The sequence below is a fragment of the Ranitomeya imitator genome, chromosome 6, assembly GCF_032444005.1.
Source record: "Ranitomeya imitator isolate aRanImi1 chromosome 6, aRanImi1.pri, whole genome shotgun sequence".
NCBI classification, from domain to species: Eukaryota; Metazoa; Chordata; class Amphibia; order Anura; family Dendrobatidae; genus Ranitomeya; species Ranitomeya imitator.
Window position 1 is genome coordinate 12,090,864 of NC_091287.1, and position 19,283 is coordinate 12,110,146.

Below are 19,283 nucleotides of genomic sequence, written 5' to 3' on the forward strand. Positions count from 1 at the left end.
CACACCTCTGTATGTGACTGATACATTGTATAATATATACCGCTATCATATGGGCAGTGTTTGGTGATATAGATTATACACCTCTGTATGTGACTGATACATTGTATAATATATAGTGTTATCATATGGGCAGTGTATGGTGATATAGATTATACACCTCTGTATGTGACTGATACATTGTATAATATATAGTGTTATCATATGGGCAGTATATGGTGATATAGATTATACTCTGTATGTGACTGATACATTGTATAATATATAGTGTTATCATATGGGCAGTGTATGCTGATATAGATTATACACCTCTGTATGTGACTGATACATTGTATAATATATAGTGTTATCATATGGGCAGTGTATGCCGATATAGATTACACTCCTCTGTATGTGACTGATACATTGTATAATATATAGTGTTATCATATGGGCAGTGTATGGTGATATAGATTACACACCTTTGTATGTGACTGATACATTGTATAATATATAGTGCTATCATATGTGCAGTGTATGGTGATATAGATTACACACCTCTGTATGTGACTGATACATTGTATAATATATCGCTATCATATGGGCAGTGTATGGTGATATAGATTACACTCCTCTGTATGTGACTGATACATTGTATAATATATACCGCTATCATATGGGCAGTGTATGGTGATATAGATTATACACCTCTGTATGTGACTGATACATTGTATAATATATAGTGTTATCATATGGGCAGTGTATGGTGATATAGATTATACACCTCTGTAGGTGGCTGATACATTGTATAATATATAGTGTTATCATATGGGCAGTGAATGGTGATAAAGATTATACACCTCTGTATGTGACTGATACATTATATAATATATAGTGTTATCATATGGGCAGTGTATGGTGATATAGATTATACACCTCTGTATGTGACTGATACATTGTATAATATATAGTGTTATCATATGGGAAGTGTATGGTGATATAGATTATACACCTCTGTATGTGACTGATACATTGTATAATATATACCGCTATCATATGGGCAGTATATGGTGATATAGATTATACACCTCTGTATGTGACTGATACATTGTATAATATATAGTGTTATCATATGGGCAGTGAATGGTGATATAGATTATACACCTCTGTATGTGACTGATACATTGTATAATATATAGTGTTATCATATGGGAACGGTATGGTGATATAGATTACACTCCTCTGTATGTGACTGATACATTGTATAATATATACCGCTATCATATGGGAACTGTATGGTGATATAGATTATACACCTCTGTATGTGACTGATACATTGTATAATATATAGTGTTATCATATGGGCAGTGTATGGTGATATAGATTATACACCTCTGTATGTGACTGATACATTGTATAATATATACCGCTATCATATGGGCAGTATATGGTGATATAGATTATACACCTCTGTATGTGACTGATACATTGTATAATATATAGTGTTATCATATGGGCAGTGAATGGTGATATAGATTATACACCTCTGTATGTGACTGATACATTGTATAATATATAGTGTTATCATATGGGAACGGTATGGTGATATAGATTACACTCCTCTGTATGTGACTGATACATTGTATAATATATACCGCTATCATATGGGAACTGTATGGTGATATAGATTATACACCTCTGTATGTGACTGATACATTGTATAATATATAGTGTTATCATATGGGCAGTGTATAGTGATATAGATTATACACCTCTGTATGTGACTGATACATTGTATAATATATAGTGTTATCATATGGGCAGTGTATGGTGATATAGATTACACTCCTCTGTATGTGACTGATACATTGTATAATATATAGTGTTATCATATGGGCAGTGTATGGTGATATAGATTATACACCTCTGTATGTGACTGATACATTGTATAATATATACCGCTATCATATGGGAACTGTATGGTGATATAGATTATACACCTCTGTATGTGACTGATACATTGTATAATATATAGTGTTATCATATGGGCAGTGTATGGTGATATAGATTATACACCTCTGTATGTGACTGATACATTGTATAATATATACCGCTATCATATGGGCAGTATATGGTGATATAGATTATACACCTCTGTATGTGACTGATACATTGTATAATATATAGTGTTATCATATGGGAACGGTATGGTGATATAGATTACACTCCTCTGTATGTGACTGATACATTGTATAATATATACCGCTATCATATGGGAACTGTATGGTGATATAGATTATACACCTCTGTATGTGACTGATACATTGTACAATATATAGTGTTATCATATGGGCAGTGTATGGTGATATAGATTATACACCTCTGTATGTGACTGATACATTGTATAATATATAGTGTTATCATATGGGCAGTGTATGGTGATATAGATTACACTCCTCTGTATGTGACTGATACATTGTATAATATATAGTGTTATCATATGGGCAGTGTATGGTGATATAGATTATACTCCTCTATGTGACTGATACATTGTATAATATATAGTATTATCATATGGGCAGTATATGGTGATATAGATTATACACCTCTGTATGTGACTGATACATTGTATAATATATAGTGCTATCATATGGGCAGTGTATGGTGATATAGATTATACACCTCTGTATGTGACTGATACATTGTATAATATATAGTGCTATCATATGTGCAGTGTATGGTGATATAGATTATACTCCTCTGTATGTGACTGATACATTGTATAATATATACCGCTATCATATGGGCAGTGTATGGTGATATAGATTATACTCCTCTGTATGTGACTGATACATTGTATAATATATAGTGTTATCATATGGGCAGTGTATGGTGATATAGATTACACACCTCTGTATGTGACTGATACATTGTATAATATATAGTGTTATCATATGGGCAGTGTATGGTGATATAGATTACACACCTCTGTATGTGACTGATACATTGTATAATATATAGTGTTATCATATGGGCAGTGTATGGTGATATAGATTACACACCTCTGTATGTGACTGATACATTGTATAATATATACCGCTATCATATGGGCAGTGTATGGTGATATAGATTACACACCTCTGTATGTGACTGATACATTGTATAATATATACCGCTATCATATGGGCAGTGTTTGGTGATATAGATTATACACCTCTGTATGTGACTGATACATTGTATAATATATAGTGTTATCATATGGGCAGTGTATGGTGATATAGATTATACACCTCTGTATGTGACTGATACATTGTATAATATATAGTGTTATCATATGGGCAGTATATGGTGATATAGATTATACTCTGTATGTGACTGATACATTGTATAATATATAGTGTTATCATATGGGCAGTGTATGCTGATATAGATTATACACCTCTGTATGTGACTGATACATTGTATAATATATAGTGTTATCATATGGGCAGTGTATGCCGATATAGATTACACTCCTCTGTATGTGACTGATACATTGTATAATATATAGTGTTATCATATGGGCAGTGTATGGTGATATAGATTACACACCTTTGTATGTGACTGATACATTGTATAATATATAGTGCTATCATATGTGCAGTGTATGGTGATATAGATTACACACCTCTGTATGTGACTGATACATTGTATAATATATACCGCTATCATATGGGCAGTGTATGGTGATATAGATTACACTCCTCTGTATGTGACTGATACATTGTATAATATATACCGCTATCATATGGGCAGTGTATGGTGATATAGATTATACACCTCTGTATGTGACTGATACATTGTATAATATATAGTGTTATCATATGGGCAGTGTATGGTGATATAGATTATACACCTCTGTAGGTGGCTGATACATTGTATAATATATAGTGTTATCATATGGGCAGTGAATGGTGATATAGATTATACACCTCTGTATGTGACTGATACATTGTATAATATATAGTGTTATCATATGGGCAGTGTATGGTGATATAGATTATACACCTCTGTATGTGACTGATACATTGTATAATATATACCGCTATCATATGGGCAGTATATGGTGATATAGATTATACACCTCTGTATGTGACTGATACATTGTATAATATATAGTGTTATCATATGGGCAGTGAATGGTGATATAGATTATACACCTCTGTATGTGACTGATACATTGTATAATATATAGTGTTATGATATGGGAACGGTATGGTGATATAGATTACACTCCTCTGTATGTGACTGATACATTGTATAATATATACCGCTATCATATGGGAACTGTATGGTGATATAGATTATACACCTCTGTATGTGACTGATACATTGTATAATATATAGTGTTATCATATGGGCAGTGTATAGTGATATAGATTATACACCTCTGTATGTGACTGATACATTGTATAATATATAGTGTTATCATATGGGCAGTGTATGGTGATATAGATTACACTCCTCTGTATGTGACTGATACATTGTATAATATATAGTGTTATCATATGGGCAGTGTATGGTGATATAGATTATACACCTCTGTATGTGACTGATACATTGTATAATATATACCGCTATCATATGGGAACTGTATGGTGATATAGATTATACACCTCTGTATGTGACTGATACATTGTATAATATATAGTGTTATCATATGGGCAGTGTATGGTGATATAGATTATACACCTCTGTATGTGACTGAAACATTGTATAATATATACCGCTATCATATGGGCAGTATATGGTGATATAGATTATACACCTCTGTATGTGACTGATACATTGTATAATATATAGTGTTATCATATGGGAACGGTATGGTGATATAGATTACACTCCTCTGTATGTGACTGATACATTGTATAATATATACCGCTATCATATGGGAACTGTATGGTGATATAGATTATACACCTCTGTATGTGACTGATACATTGTACAATATATAGTGTTATCATATGGGCAGTGTATGGTGATATAGATTATACACCTCTGTATGTGACTGATACATTGTATAATATATAGTGTTATCATATGGGCAGTGTATGGTGATATAGATTACACTCCTCTGTATGTGACTGATACATTGTATAATATATAGTGTTATCATATGGGCAGTGTATGGTGATATAGATTATACTCCTCTATGTGACTGATACATTGTATAATATATAGTATTATCATATGGGCAGTATATGGTGATATAGATTATACACCTCTGTACGTGACTGATACATTGTATAATATATAGTGTTATCATATGGGCAGTTTATGGTGATATAGATTACACACCTCTGTATGTGACTGATACATTGTATAATATATAGTGTTATCATATGGGCGCTGTATGGTGATATAGATTATACACCTCTGTATGTGACTGATACATTGTATAATATATAGTGTTATCATATGGGAACTGTATGGTGATATAGATTACACTCCTCTGTATGTGACTGATACATTGTATAATATATAGTGTTATCATATGGGCAGTGTATGGTGATATAGATTATACACCTCTGTATGTGACTGATACATTGTATAATATATACCGCTATCGTATGGGCAGTATATGGTGATATAGATTATACACCTCTGTATGTGACTGATACATTGTATAATATATAGTGTTATCATATGGGCAGTGAATGGTGATATAGATTATACACCTGTGTATGTGACTGATACATTGTATAATATATAGTGTTATCATATGGGAACTGTATGGTGATATAGATTACACTCTTCTGTATGTGACTGATACATTGTATAATATATAGTGTTATCATATGGGAACGGTATGGTGATATAGATTATACACCTCTGTATGTGACTGATACATTGTATAATTTATAGTGTTATCATATGGGCAGTGAATGGTGATATAGATTATACACCTCTGTATGTGACTGATACATTGTATAATATATAGTGTTATCATATGGGCAGTGTATGGTGATATAGATTATACACCTCTGTATGTGACTGATACATTGTATAATATATAGTGTTATCATATGGGCAGTGTATGGTGATATAGATTACACTCCTCTGTATGTGACTGATACATTGTATAATATATAGTGTTATCATATGGGCAGTGTATGGTGATATAGATTATACACCTCTGTATGTGACTGATACATTGTATAATATATACCGCTATCATATGGGCAGTATATGGTGATATAGATTATACACCTCTGTATGTGACTGATACATTGTATAATATATAGTGTTATCATATGGGAACTGTATGGTGATATAGTTACACTCCTCTGTATGTGACTGATACATTGTATAATATATAGAGTTATCATATGGGAACGGTATGGTGAGATAGATTACACTCCTCTGTATGTGACTGATACATTGTATAATATATACCGCTATCATATGGGAACTGTATGGTGATATAGATTACACACCTCTGTATGTGACTGATACATTGTATATCATATAGTGTTATCATATGGGCAGTGTATGGTGATATAGATTATACACCTCTGTATGTGACTGATACATTGTATAATATATAGTGTTATCATATGGGCAGTGTATGGTGATATAGATTATACACCTCTGTATGTGACTGATACATTGTATAATATATAGTATTATCATATGGGCAGTGTATGGTGATATAGATTACACACCTCTGTATGTGACTGATACATTGTATAATATATAGTGTTATCATATGGGCAGTGTATGGTGATATAGATTATACACCTCTGTATGTGACTGATACATTGTATAACATATAGTGTTATCATATGGGCAGTGTATGGTGATATAGATTACACTCCTCTGTATGTGACTGATACATTGTATAATATATAGTGTTATCATATGGGCAGTGTATGGTGATATAGATTATACTCCTCTGTATGTGACTGATACATTGTATAATATATAGTATTATCATATGGGCAGTATATGGTGATATAGATTATACACCTCTGTATGTGACTGATACATTGTATAATATATAGTGTTATCATATGGGCGCTGTATGGTGATATAGATTATACACCTCTGTATGTGACTGATACATTGTATAATATATAGTGTTATCATATGGGAACTGTATGGTGATATAGATTACACTCCTCTGTATGTGACTGATACATTGTATAATATATAGTGTTATCATATGGGCAGTGTATGGTGATATAGATTATACTCCTCTGTATGTGACTGATACATTGTATAATATATAGTGCTATCATATGGGCAGTGTATGGTGATATAGATTATACACCTCTGTATGTGACTGATAAATTGTATAATATATAGTGTTATCATATGGGCAGTGTATGGTGATATAGATTATACACCTCTGTATGTGACTGATACATTGTATAATATATACCGCTATCGTATGGGCAGTATATGGTGATATAGATTATACACCTCTGTATGTGACTGATACATTGTATAATATATAGTGTTATCATATGGGCAGTGAATGGTGATATAGATTATACACCTCTGTATGTGACTGATACATTGTATAATATATAGTGTTATCATATGGGAACTGTATGGTGATATAGATTACACTCCTCTTTATGTGACTGATACATTGTATAATATATAGTGTTATCATATGGGAACGGTATGGTGATATAGATTATACACCTCTGTATGTGACTGATACATTGTATAATTTATAGTGTTATCATATGGGCAGTGAATGGTGATATAGATTATACTCCTCTGTATGTGACTGATACATTGTATAATATATAGTGTTATCATATGGGAACTGTATGGTGATATAGATTATACACCTCTGTATGTGACTGATACATTGTATAATATATAGTGTTATCATATGGGCAGTGTATGGTGATATAGATTATACACCTCTGTATGTGACTGATACATTGTATAATATATAGTGTTATCATATGGGCAGTGTATGGTGATATAGATTATACACCTCTGAAGGTGGCTGATACATTGCATAATATATAGTGTTATCATATGGGCAGTGTATGGTGATATAGATTATACACCTCTGAAGGTGGCTGATACATTGTATAATATATAGTGTTATCATATGGGAACTGTATGGTGATATAGATTATACACCTCTGTAGGTGGCTGATACATTGTATAATATATAGTGTTATCATATGGGCAGTGTATGGTGATATAGATTACACTCCTCTGTATGTGACTGATACATTGTATAATATATAGTGTTATCACATGGGAACTGTATGGTGATATAGATTATACACCTCTGTATGTGACTGATACATTGTATAATATATAGTGTTATCATATGGGCAGTGTATGCTGATTTAGATTATACACCTCTGTATGTGACTGATACATTGTATAATATATAGTGTTATCATATGGGCGCTGTATGGTGATATAGATTATACACCTCTGTATGTGACTGATACATTGTATAATATATAGTGTTATCATATGGGAACTGTATGGTGATATAGATTACACTCCTCTGTATGTGACTGATACATTGTATAATATATAGTGTTATCATATGGGCAGTGTATGGTGATATAGATTACACACCTCTGAAGGTGGCTGATACATTGTATAATATGTAGTATAATCATGTTGGCAGTGGGACATCCTCAGCTCCCGAATAACGTCTGCCAGAGACGCGCTGTGTCCTCAGGATTTATGAGCAGGTTCTGATCCGACTCCATTTATACCAACAGGACCTGATGCCGAATTCTGAACCATCAGACGAAGAGCTGGCAATGACAGAAGACGAGGAGAACTCGTCACCAGACATACACTTCATCGACTGCCTGCTGCAATCAATCACCGGACGTCATACCCATGGGTGTTAAAAATGGTGTTCAAAATAAGTGTCAGGAGGGCACCGAACATGCAGAAAGCTCAGTGCTATCACAGGGTCCATCCCGGACTGGCACCATTAAAATTCTAGATAGAATCAAAGCATTCAGAGCCCTGAGTGCCACAATCTTCATGTGCTTTGTCATTTTCATTATTTTTGTTCTTGACAAATAAAGAAAAATTCTCACTGAAAAATGGTTTGATGTCCCAAGCTTTATACCCTTTTCCCCTATGCCTTACACTGCATCTCTGCTCCATTAGCTGCGGTGAGCACTGGATTCAGATGTAGTCTGAGATCAACAGGCTCAGATTGAGCTTTGATTTAAAATGCCCCCAATAGACAAGATCAAATCTCCAGAAATTCATGTCGGCAGAGTGGCTAAAATTGTCAGAAAATCTGAGTCCATTGGATTCAAATTCACCCAAATTGAAAATACTGTGAAAAAACATTTATTATTGACCATAAAGCATTAAAAAAAAGCTTATAGTCACCTGTCGTTATCTAGCCCTCACCTGTCGTTATCTCACCCCTCACATGTCGTTATCGAGCCCCTCTCCTGTCATCTCTCCTCTCTGTTGTTATCTTTCCCATCTACTGTCATTATCTCACCCCATTCTTGTCTCTATCTCACCACTCCTATCGTTATCTCACCCCTCTCCTGTCGTTATCTCGCCCCTTTCCCGTTGTTATCTCACCCCTCTCCTGTCGTTATCTCTCCCCTGTCCTGTCGTTATCTTTCCCATTATTTGTCGTTATCTCGCCCCTCTCCTGGCGTAATCTCTCCCCTCTCCTGTCATTATCTTGCACCTCTCCTATCATTATCTCACCTCTCTCCTGTCGTTATTTTTCCCATCTACTGTCGTTGTCTCGCCCCTTTCTCACACCTCTCCTGTTGTTATCTCACACCTCTCCTGTCATTATCTCTGCCCTCTCCTGTCACAATCCTGCCTCTCTCCTGTCGTTATCTCACCCCTCTCCTGTTGTTATCTCACCTGTTGTGAATTCTGTTGTTGAACTCCCTCCTGTGGTCGTGAATGGTACTTCGGCGAGTTCTGTCCATGGACTCCCTCTGGTGGCTGTGAGTGGAGCTGCTGCTTCTGAGGTTCCTTACACAGGTGACGTGGTTTATCCTTTGGTTGGCTGCTCTATTTAACTCCACTCTGATCGTTACTCCAGGCCAGCTGTCAATGTTCCTGTACTGGTTCAGTTCGCTCTTGGATCTTTCTGGAGACCTGTCTCTTCCTGCAAGAAGCTAAGTCCCCGTTTGTTATTTTCTGTTCATGGTTTTCTAGTCCAGCTTGCTTTCATGATTTTGTCTTGCTAGCTGGAAGCTCTGGGATGCAGGGTGGCGCCTCCGCACCGTGAGTCGGTGCGGGGGTCTTTTTGCACACTCTACGTGGTCTTTTGTAGTTTTTGTGCTGACCGCAAAGATACCTTTCCTATCCTCTGTCTATTTAGTTAGTCTGGCCTCCCTTTGCTAAAACCTGTTTCATTTCTGTGTTCAGACTTTCATCTTAACTCACAGTTAATATATGTGGGGGGCTGCCTTTTCCTTTGGGGAAATTTCTCTGAGGCAAGGTAGGCTTTATTTTCTATCTCTAGGGCTAGCTAATTCTTAGGCTGTGCCGAGGCGTCTAGGCCTGTTAGGTACGCTCCACGGCTATTTCTAGTGTGTGTGATAGGATTAGGGATTGCGGACAGCAAAGTTCCCACTTCCCAGAGCTTGTCCTGTGAGTTTAACTATCAGGTCATTCCTGGTGCTCCTAACCACCAGGTCCATTATTGTCCTAACCACCAGGTCATAACAGTACAGCTGGCCCAAAGTATTAATGCATCTCAATAGAGGGATAAGAGAAGCTCTGAGACCATTTTTTTTTCTTTGCACTGTGTTTGTCTTTCTTTTCCCCTAGACCTTTGGGTGGTTCAGGACACAGGCGTAGAGATGGACATTCAAGGTCTGTCCTCTTGTGTGGATCATCTCACTGCAAGCAGAGGCGTAGCTAGAGCTTTTGCCGCCCGGGGCTGATCCCGAGTTTGGCGCCCCCCCCCCCCCCATCTCAATACACACAAAGGTTACCAAAAATGGTTTTCCTGTTTTGTAGAACTTAAACTGGGCCTAATGGTGTCACCCCCACATGCCACACCTGTGACTTAATACCACCACACCATGACCAGGCCACAGTGACCGAATAATACTACATACAAGGGACAAATACCACCGCACCATTTCCAGACCACATATTACCACCACATAGTGACTGAATACTACAATACTGATCAGTAATAAAAAGAAAACCACAATACTATCACCATAAGTGCCAGTATTCACAGGAGATCTGTACTTAGTATGCAGTGTGTGTACAGGTAATACAGAGATCACTGGTGACATTATACACAGGACCTCTATATAGTATACAGTGTATAGTGTCAGTGTATAGGTAACACTGACTCACCAGTGACGTCTCTAGGTGAAGTCCTTCATCTTTCATCCAGCACAGACCGCCATCATTCCTTCCAGCCAGGACTCGTTTCTGCAGGAAATAACACAGTTATCTCGAGCTCCGCTTGCAGAACACATTACTTAATTTTTCACAACTTCTACATTACACCACATGAAGAAAAAAAGGTGATATAGTGTCACTCTGCACAGTAACAGGACCGCCCCCCCATTTAAAACAGTATACTCAAAAAATAAAATAAATACATCACTGCAGTAACAATATCCCTTAATTATCCCCTATGGTAATAATATTCCCCACCCTGGCCCCGTTTATCTCATTCCTGGCTCCAGCCATATGTTGTCGTATCCTGCCCTCATGAGTATCCATTCTACCCCATATGATCTCCCCATCCTGCCCCACCAGCCTCCATCGTATCCGTCCTGCCCCATGATCCAATCCTGCCCCGTGTCTCCAATCATGCCCCGTATCTACATTCTGCCCATGCCTCAAGTCCTGCCCCCAGTGTGTCCAGCATATTACCCCCATGTTGTCCAGCAATCTGCCCCAGTGTGTCCAGCATATTACCCCCATGTTGTCCAGCAATCTGCCCCAGTGTGTCCAGCATATTACCCCCAGTGTGTCCAGCAATCTGCCCCAGTATGTCCAGCATATTACCCCCAGTGTGTCCAGCAATCTGCCCTCAGTGTGTCCAGCAATCTGCCCCAGTGTCCAGCCTTTCCCCAGTGTGTCCAGCAGTCTGCCCCAGTGTGTCCAGCATATTACCCCCAGTGTCCAGCATTGCCCCAGTGTGTCCAGTATATTACCCCCAGTGTGTCCAGCAATCTGCCCCAGTGTCCAGCATTGCCCCAGTGTGTCCAGAAGTCTGCCCCAGTGTGTCCAGCATATTACCCCCAGTGTGTCCAGCAATCTGCCCCAGTATGTCCAGCATATTACCCCCAGTGTGTCCAGCAATCTGCCCTCAGTGTGTCCAGCAATCTGCCCCAGTGTCCAGCCTTTCCCCAGTGTGTCCAGCAGTCTGCCCCAGTGTGTCCAGCATATTACCCCCAGTGTCCAGCATTGCCCCAGTGTGTCCAGTATATTACCCCCAGTGTGTCCAGCAATCTGCCCCAGTGTCCAGCATTGCCCCAGTGTGTCCAGAAGTCTGCCCCAGTGTGTCCAGAAGTCTGCCCCAGGGTCTCCAGCATTGCCTCAATGTGTCCAGAAATCTGCCCCAGGGTCTCCAGTATTGCCCCAGTGTGTCCAGCAATCTGCCCCAGGGTCTCCAGTATTGCCCCAGTGTGTCCAGCAATCTGCCCCATGGTCTCCTGTATTGCCCCAGTGTGTCCAGCAATCTGCCCCATGGTCTCCTGTATTGCCCCAGTGTGTCCAGCAATCTGCCCCATAGTCTCCTGTATTGCCCCAGTGTGTCCAGCAATCTGCCCCATGGTCTCCTGTATTGCCCAAGTGTGTCCAGCATTCTGCCCCATGGTCTCCAGTATTGCCCCAGTGTGTCCAGCATTCTGCCCCATGGTCTCCAGTATTGCCCCAGTGTGTCCAGCATTCTGCCCCATGGTCTCCAGTATTGCCCCAGTGTGTCCAGCAATCTGCCCCATAGTCTCCTGTATTGCCCCAGTGTGTCCAGCAATCTGCCCCATGGTCTCCTGTATTGCCCCAGTGTGTCCAGCAATCTGCCCCATGGTCTCCTGTATTGCCCCAGTGTGTCCAGCAATCTGCCCCATGGTCTCCTGTATTGCCCCAGTGTGTCCAGCAATCTGCCCCATAGTCTCCTGTATTGCCCCAGTGTGTCCAGCAATCTGCCCCATGGTCTCCTGTATTGCCCCAGTGTGTCCAGCATTCTGCCCCATGGTCTCCAGTATTGCCCCAGTGTGTCCAGCATTCTGCCCCATGGTCTCCAGTATTGCCCCAGTGTGTCCAGCATTCTGCCCCATGGTCTCCAGTATTGCCCCAGTGTGTCCAGCAATCTGCCCCATAGTCTCCTGTATTGCCCCAGTGTGTCCAGCAATCTGCCCCATGGTCTCCTGTATTGCCCCAGTGTGTCCAGCAATCTGCCCCATGGTCTCCTGTATTGCCCCAGTGTGTCCAGCAATCTGCCCCATAGTCTCCTGTATTGCCCCAGTGTGTCCAGCAATCTGCCCCATGGTCTCCTGTATTGCCCCAGTGTGTCCAGCAATCTGCCCCATAGTCTCCTGTATTGCCCCAGTGTGTCCAGCAATCTGCCCCATGGTCTCCTGTATTGCCCCAGTGTGTCCAGCAATCTGCCCCATGGTCTCCAGCATTGCCCCAGCCCCAGACAGTCAGACATAAAGAAAAAAAAAAAAAAAAGTAAAATCCTCACCTCTCCCGTTCCCAGCGCAGGTCCGGTGCAGTCAGCGTCTCTCCGGCTCTGCGACGCTCAGGACAGAGAGGCAGAGCGGCGCGCACAGTAGTGACGTCATCGCGCCCTCTGCTCTGAGACGTCGCAGAGTCAGAGGACGCTGAAGCCGCAGGAACCAGGAGAGGTGAGTATTAGAGCGGGGGGCGGGGGCGGGACCCGGGGGTGGGGGGAGCTGGCCCTGGTCGTGGCGGCGGACGGCGCCGCACGAAGATTTAAAGGGGCGTCTTTTTTTTTTTTTTTTTTTTAATCTTCTTCTCCTGCAGCGCCGGCCGCCCCCAGCATTGTGCCGCCCGGGGCGGACCGCCCCCCCCACTTCCTACGCCACTGACTGCAAGAGTACAAAACATTCAAGATTTTGTGGTTCAGAATCCTATGTTAGAGCCTAGAATTCCTATTCCTGATTTATTTTCTGGAAATAGATCTAAGTTTCTGAATTTCAAAAATAATTGTAAACTGTTTCTAGCTTTGAAACCCCGCTCCTCTGGTGACCCCGTTCAACAAGTAAAAATCATTATTTCGTTGTTGCGCGGTGACCCTCAAGACTGGGCATTTTCCCTTGCGCCAGGAGATCCTGCATTGCGTGATGTTGATGCGTTTTTTCTGGCGCTTGGATTGCTTTATGATGAACCAAGTTCAGTGGATCAGGCAGAGAAAATCTTGCTGGCTTTGTGTCAGGGTCAGGATGAAGTGGAGGTGCTTTTGGCCAAGAATAAGCCTCAGTACTGGACTCATTTGACCATGTGCATGGCTCCTGCACATCAGGAAGATATTCGCTTTTTGGTGTTGCATAATCTGCATCATGTGATCGTTTTGGGGTTACCATGGCTACAGGTCCACAACCCAGTATTGGATTGGAAATCTATGTCTGTGTCCAGCTGGGGTTGTCAGGGGGTACATGGTGATGTTCCATTGCTGTCAATTTCGTCTTCCACTCCTTCTGAAGTCCCTGAGTTTTTGTCGGATTACCGGGATGTATTTGATGAGCCCAAATCTGGTGCCCTACCTCCTCATAGGGATTGTGATTGTGCTATTGATTTGATTTCTGGTAGTAAGTTTCCTAAGGGTCGACTGTTCAATTTATCGGTGCCAGAGCACGCCGCTATGCGGAGTTATATAAAGGAATCCTTGGAGAAGGGTCATATTCGCCCGTCGTCTTCACCATTGGGAGCAGGGTTCTTTTTTGTGGCCAAGAAGGATGGCTCTTTAAGACCTTGTATTGATTACTGCCTTCTTAATAAAATCACAGTCAAATTTCAGTATCCTTTGCCGCTGCTGTCTGATTTGTTTGCTCGGATTAAGGGGGCTAGCTGGTTCACCAAGATAGATCTTCGAGGGGCGTATAATCTTGTGCGAATTAAACAGGGCGATGAATGGAAAACAGCATTTAATACGCCCGAGGGCCATTTTGAGTACCTGGTTATGCCATTCAGGCTTTCTAATGCTCAATCTGTGTTTCAGTCCTTTATGCATGACATCTTCCGAGAGTACCTGGATAAATTCCTGATTGTATACTTGGATGATATTTTGGTCTTCTCGGATGATTGGGAGTCTCACGTGAAGCAGGTCAGAATGGTGTTCCAGGTCCTTCGTGCGAATTCCTTGTTTGTGAAGGGGTCAAAGTGTCTCTTTGGAGTTCAGAAGGTTTCATTTTTGGGTTTCATTTTTTCCCCTTCTACTATCGAGATGGACCCTGTTAAAGTTCAGGCCATTTATGATTGGACTCAGCCGACATCTGTGAAGAGCCTGCAGAAGTTCCTGGGCTTTGCTAATTTTTACCGTCGCTTGATCGCTAATTTTTCCAGTATTGCTAAACCGTTGACTGATTTGACCAAGAAGGGTGCTGATGTGGTCAATTGGTCTTCTGCGGCTGTGGAAGCTTTTCAGGAGTTGAAGCGTCATTTTTCTTCTGCCCCTGTGTTGTGCCAGCCAGATGTTTCGCTCCCGTTTCAGGTCGAGGTTGATGCTTCTGAGATTGGAGCAGGGGCTGTTTTGTCGCAAAGAAGTTCTGATGGCTCGGTGATGAAACCATGTGCCTTCTTTTCTAGAAAATTCTCGCCTGCTGAGCGCAATTATGATGTTGGCAATCGAGAGTTGTTGGCCATGAAGTGGGCATTCGAGGAGTGGCGACATTGGCTTGAAGGAGCTAAACATCGCGTGGTAATCTTGACGGATCACAAGAATTTGACTTATCTCAAATCTGCCAAACGGTTGAATCCTAGACAGGCTCGATGGTCGCTCTTTTTCTCCCGTTTTGATTTTGTGGTTTCATACCTTCCGGGATCTAAGAATGTGAAGGCTGATGCCCTGTCAAGGAGTTTTGTGCCTGACTCTCCGGGTGATCCGGAGCCGGCAGGTATTCTTAAAGAGGGGGTAATTTTGTCTGCCATCTCCCCTGATTTGCAGCGCGTGCTGCAGAAGTTTCAGGCTGATAGACCTGACCTTTTTCCAGCGGAGAGACTGTTTGTCCCTGATAGATGGACTAGTAGAGTTATCTCTGAGGTTCATTGTTCGGTGTTGGCTGGTCATCCTGGAATCTTTGGTACCAGAGATTTGGTGGCTAGATCCTTTTGGTGGCCTTCTTTGTCACGGGATGTGCGTTCTTTTGTGCAGTCCTGTGGGACTTGTGCTCGGGCTAAGCCCTGCTGTTCTCGTGCCAGTGGGTTGCTTTTGCCCTTGCCGGTCCCGAAGAGGCCCTGGACGCATATTTCCATGGATTTTATTTCTGATCTCCCTGTTTCTCAAAGGATTTCGGTCATTTGGGTGGTTTGTGATCGCTTCTCTAAGATGGTCCATTTGGTACCCTTGTCTAAATTGCCTTCCTCCTCTGATTTGGTGCCATTGTTTTTCCAGCATGTGGTTCGTTTGCATGGCATTCCAGAGAACATCGTCTCGGACAGAGGTTCCCAGTTTGTTTCGAGGTTTTGGCGGTCCTTTTGTGCTAAGATGGGCATTGATTTGTCTTTTTCTTCAGCTTTCCATCCTCAGACTAATGGCCAAACCGAACGAACTAATCAGACTTTGGAGACATATCTGAGATGCTTTGTTTCTGCTGATCAGGATGATTGGGTGTCCTTTTTGCCTTTGGCTGAGTTCGCCCTTAATAATCAGGCCAGCTCGGCTACTTTAGTTTCTCCTTTTTTCTGTAATTCTGGTTTCCATCCTCGTTTCTCTTCAGGGCAGGTTGAGCCTTCGGACTGTCCTGGTGTGGATACGGTGGTGGACAGGTTGCAGCAGATTTGGACTCCTGTGGTGGACAATTTGACATTGTCCCAGGAGAAGGCTCAACGTTTCGCTAACCGCCGGCGCTGTGTTGGTCCCCGACTTCGTGTTGGGGATTTGGTTTGGATGTCATCTCGTCATGTTCCTATGCAGGTTTCCTCTCCTAAGTTTAAGCCTCGTTTCATTGGGCCATATAAGATTTCTGAAGTTCTTAATCCTGTGTCATTTCGTTTGGACGTTCCAGCTTCTTTTGCCATCCATAATGTGTTCCATAGGCCGTTGTTGCGGAGATACGTGGCGCCTATGGTTCCCTCCGTTGATCCTCCTGCCCCGGTGTTGGTCGAGGGGGAGTTGGAGTATGTGGTGGAGAAGATTTTGGATTCTCCTGTTTCGAGACGGAAACTCCAGTACCTGGTCAAGTGGAAGGGTTATGGTCAGGAAGATAATTCCTGGGTTTTTGCCTCTGATGTTCATGCTGCTGATCTAGTTCGTGCCTTTCATTTGGCTCATCCTGATCGGCCTGGGGGCTCTGGTGAGGGTTCGGTGACCCCTCCTCAAGGGGGGGGGTACTGTTGTGAATTCTGTTGTTGAACTCCCTCCTGTGGTCGTGAGTGGTACTTTGGCGAGTTCTGTCCATGGACTCCCTCTGGTGGCTGTGAGTGAAGCTGCTGCTTCTGAGGTTCCTTACACAGGTGACGTGGTTTATCCTTTGGTTGGCTGCTCTATTTAACTCCACTCTGATCGTTACTCCAGGCCAGCTGTCAATGTTCCTGTTCTGGTTCAGTTCGCTCTTGGATCTTTCTGGAGACCTGTCTCTTCCTGCAAGAAGCTAAGTCCCCGTTTGTTATTTTCTGTTCATGGTTTTCTAGTCCAGCTTGCTTTCATGATTTTGTCTTGCTAGCTGGAAGCTCTGGGATGCAGGGTGGCGCCTCCGCACCGTGAGTCGGTGCGGGGGTCTTTTTGCACACTCTGCGTGGTCTTTTGTAGTTTTTGTGCTGACCGCAAAGATACCTTTCCTATCCTCTGTCTATTTAGTTAGTCTGGCCTCCCTTTGCTAAAACCTGTTTCATTTCTGTGTTTGTGACTTTCATCTTAACTCACAGTTAATATTTGTGGGGGGCTGCCTTTTCCTTTGGGGAAATTTCTCTGAGGCAAGGTGGGCTTTATTTTCTATCTCTAGGGCTAGCTAATTCTTAGGCTGTGCCGAGGCGTCTAGGCCTGTTAGGTACGCTCCACGGCTATTTCTAGTGTGTGTGATAGGATTAGGGATTGCGGTCAGCAAAGTTCCCACTCCCCAGAGCTTGTCCTGTGAGTTTAACCATCAGGTCATTCCTGGTGCTCCTAACCACCAGGTCATAACACTCACCCCTCTCCTGTCGTAATCTCTCCCGTCTCCTATCGTAACCTCTCCTGTTGTTATCTTGCCCATCTCCTGTTGTCATGTCACCCCTCTCCTGTTGTTATCTCGCCCCTCTCCTTTTCTTATCTCGCCACTCTCCTGTCATTATCTCTCCCCTCTCCTGTCGTTATCTCACCCCTCTCCAGTCATTCTCTTTCCCCTCTCCTGTCGTAATCTCTCCCCTCTCCTGTCATTATCTCACCCCCTTGCTGTCTTTATCTCACCCCTCTCCTGTTGTAATCTCTCCCCTCCTCTCCTTATCTCGCCTCTTTCCTGTCGGTATCTCGCCTCTTTCCTGTCGTAATCTCTCCAGTCTCCTGTCGTAATCTCTGCCGTCTCCTGTCATAGTCTCTCCCCTCTCATGTCGTTATCTCACGCCTCTCCTGTCGTTATCTCACCCCTCTCCTGTCATTATCTTGCCCCTTTCCTGTCGTTATCTCACACCTCTCCTGTCGTTATCTCACACCTCTCCTGTCATTATCTCACCCCTCTCCTGTTGTTATTTTTCCCATCTACTGTGATTATCTCGCCTTTTTCTCACACCTCTCCTCTCGTTATCTCACACCTCTCCTGTCGTTTTCTCGCCCCTCCTGTCATTATCTCACCCCTCTCCTGTCGTAATCCCTCCCCTCTCCTGTCGTAATCTCTCCCCTCTCATGTCATTATCTCACCCCTCTCCTGTCGTTATCTCGTCCGTCTGCTATTGTTATCTCACCCCTCTCCTGTCATTATTTTTCCATCTCCTGTGATTATCTCGCCCCTTTCTCACACCTCTCCTGTTGTTATCTCCCACCTCTCCTGTCCTTATCTCTCCCCTCTCCTGTCGTAATCTCTCCCCTCTCATGTCGTAATCTCGCCTCTCTCCTGTCATTATCTCGCCCCTTTCCTGTCGTTATCTCGCCCCTCCTGTCATTATCTCACCCCTCTCCTGTCATAATCTCTCCCCTTTCCTGTCAT

At 41.7% G+C, this 19,283-nt stretch overlaps 1 long non-coding RNA gene across 1 annotated transcript in view; it reads left to right on the forward strand.

Moving 5' to 3' along the window:
- The window catches only part of LOC138643528 (uncharacterized), a 49,417-nt gene extending 40,351 nt beyond the window's left edge, over positions 1-9,066 (forward strand). Inside the window, exon 2 of the long non-coding RNA XR_011314161.1 lies at positions 8,730-9,066. This is a non-coding gene — a long non-coding RNA (uncharacterized lncRNA). The remainder of the gene's footprint in view (positions 1-8,729) is intronic.
- The last annotated feature ends 10,217 nt before the right edge of the window (positions 9,067-19,283 follow it).